Raw genomic sequence first — 3,228 nt, 5'->3', positions numbered from 1 at the left:
TACACTTGTTTTTAAACAGCATGTGTTGCTTTGTAAAACAAAAACAAAAGTTCATTTTATTATTTTAATTTATAAAAATTTCTTACAAATTTTGAAGAACATTGTATAGAGTAGATTTTTGCAGTTTTTTTTTAAAAAATATTCTATTTAATGGTGTTGCAATGAATAATTTTGATGTTTTACTTGATTTATGGTTTAAATATTTGTTTCCAAAAATGTGAAAGAGGTTGTCTTGTTACCATAGATCTCTGTTAAAAGAGAGTCTCATGCAATCTGTTTGTACTAGTTCCCAATTTAATTGGCTACTGGCTACCCCAATAAAGCATTGCTTATGTTTTGATTCCGTTTATTTGAAAGCTATTATTCTCACTATGTTTTCTTAGTTGTGGTATAGGAGGGATCCTATTTCTTTTTCTCAATCCAGCCAACAGTGGAGGGGTCAGGAAACTTCTTACTGTTCAGTGTTGTTGTATTTATTTAACATTTAATGCTTTCTTATCTGTCCATCCATACTTTTGGATCAGATGTGCAGCTGGTGTAAACTGGCATGAAGCTCCATTGACATCTAAGTAATCAGACACAGAGATATTCTTTCTTACCGTCTGAGGATAAAATACTTACATAGGTAACTATTTCCTTCTGTTTTGATGCTCTCAGTGAGGATTTATGAAAAGTGGAGCTCAATACACGAGGGACGCTTAGGATCTTTTGCTTTTCCACATTGGGATTGTCTTTAAGAGGAAAGGAAAGTGAACTGAGATTAAGGGGGAAAGATGACGCATATGTACCACAGGTTTTTTAAATCACTTGCCTATGTATTAATGGATCTGATTCTCTTTCCTCTCACTGACATGATTATCTATTGATTAACGGTGTAGAGAGGTCAATTTCAAAGTTCTCGCAAAGGTCCTTTGTTCCACTTAACTTCTCTTAAACCCAGTTAATGCAGTGCAAATACTTCATGCTGGCCTTCTGCAGATGGGTGAATTTCACCCTGAGCTCCCATGACCATTCTAAATGCCTTCCAAAACCATGAGACAGCTACAGAGAGTTCTCGGAGCATCTCATAAAATCTAGGACACTCACTAAACACGCACACAGTGTGAGATACAGCACATACGAGGTGTAGTAGAGGGGGTAGAGCAAGGAGAAGACGCTAATGGCAGTGTGGTGGGAAACAAGTAGGAGTGATGTGGTGGGAGGAGATTGTGAGGAAGACATTGCATGGCTGGGAAGAAGGTGAGAGGGAGCGGAGGAGGAAGGAGATACCTGTCAGCCAAGTTGGAGGAAGGCTGGGGCGCAGGAGAGAAGGGATAGAATTCAGTGAAAATCAGCAGGAAACAGATGTTCATAATTCAGCAAGGATGGTGCCCCAGACCTAGACCACTGGTAAGGCCAGGAAGGGGTGTGGAATGGTCACTGCTTTGACTCCTGGGGAGTTACTCCTGATTTACACCAATAAAAATGAAAGGGAAATCAGGCCCTGCATATTTAGTTATATCTGAGCTGTTGACTAAGCTCATATGATGATGTGCATAACTGCGTGGCTTGCAACCCCTGACTGTATTACATTTGTATTTGGATCTTGAGACTCTGTGAGAATGTATTGTATGAACCAAGCTTCTAAACTAACAGATCACTTTCTATCCCTCATCCTGTATTCACTGCAGAGACTGGGGTATGGAAGCAGAGAAGTACTTACTCCTGTTTGTGCATCACAATGTATATTCTGATTATTATTATGATATGTATTCTGGTAGCACATAGAGACCCCAATCAGGATCAGGGTCCCATTTGGGAAGGCTTGGTACAAACAGATAAGGAGACATAGCCCCTGCCCTGAGGAGTTTACAGGCACAAATGAATCAGTTTGGTAGAAACTATAGGGGGGAAGGAAGGAGGGAAAGGATGACACATTAAGTTGTTAGGATAACAAGATATCTTAATTAATTCTGTGGTGATAGGCTTGCGTGGTGTGAAACTACACTGTTTTCAGTAGTATACACTGGGGGCCCAATCCTGCCATGGACGATGCACCCAAACTCAATGAGACCTTTGAGTATATATAGGTTGGAATATAGGAACTGGCATGCTGGATCAGAACAGCAGTCCATCTAGTTCCATGGTTCTCAACCTGTGGTCCACAGACTATGCCTAAGATTTTCCAAAGGAGTCCGCACCTCCATTTGAAAAAAATTTTAAGGGTCCATAAATGAGAAAAGGTTGAAAACCACTGACCTAGTCCAATATGCTGTGTCTGACAACAGCCATTGTCTGATGCTTTGTAAGAAAGAATAAAAACTGCCATAGAATCATAGAATCATAGAATATCAGGGTTGGAAGGGACCCCAGAAGGTCATCTAGTCCAACCCCCTGCTAAAAGCAGGACCAATTCCCAGTTAAATCATCCCAGCCAGGGCTTTGTCAAGCCTGACCTTAAAAACCTCTAAGGAAGGAGATTCTACCACCTCCCTAGGTAACGCATTCCAGTGTTTCACCACCCTCCTAGTGAAAAAGTTTTTCCTAATATCCAATCTAAACCTCCCCCACTGCAACTTGAGACCATTACTCCTCGTTCTGTCATCTGCTACCATTGAGAACAGTCTAGAGCCATCCTCTTTGGAACCCCCTTTCAGGTAGTTGAAAGCAGCTATCAGATACCCCCTCATTCTTCTCTTCTGCAGGCTAAACAATCCCAGCTCCCTCAGCCTCTCCTCATAACTCATGTGTTCCAGTCCCCTAATCATTTTTGTTGCCCTTCGCTGGACTCTCTCCAATTTATCCACATCCTTCTTGAAGTGTGGGGCCCAAAACTGGACACAGTACTCCAGATGAGGCCATAATGGGCAACTGTGCACTAACATTTCCATGAGTTCATGTGAGGCTGGGCCCTAAGTCTTTTTGATTTGTGTTTTGTGATATTACTTTTTGGATCATTTACTAATTTACAGAATGTGCTTAAGTTGTTGTAAACTAGATTTGTCTGTTGAGAATCATTGATAGAATAGCAAATGTAATACTGTATCCTAAATGGATTAATTAATCATTGATTATAATTACATGTGCTGAATCGATTGGATACTCCACTCACTGCCATCAGGATTGGTTTGATGAGAACAACAAGGAAATCCTATCACTTATTCATCAGAAGAGAAGCACATTTTGCACTTAGCAAAATGAACCCTCTAATGAGCAAAAAAAAGAGACTTATTGGCTTAAAGCTGTAGT

Source organism: Lepidochelys kempii, chromosome 8, assembly GCF_965140285.1.
Source record: "Lepidochelys kempii isolate rLepKem1 chromosome 8, rLepKem1.hap1, whole genome shotgun sequence".
Lineage (NCBI taxonomy): Eukaryota > Metazoa > Chordata > Testudines > Cheloniidae > Lepidochelys > Lepidochelys kempii.
The sequence above is the reverse complement of the archived record's forward strand: the minus strand, read 5'-3'. Positions refer to the sequence as shown.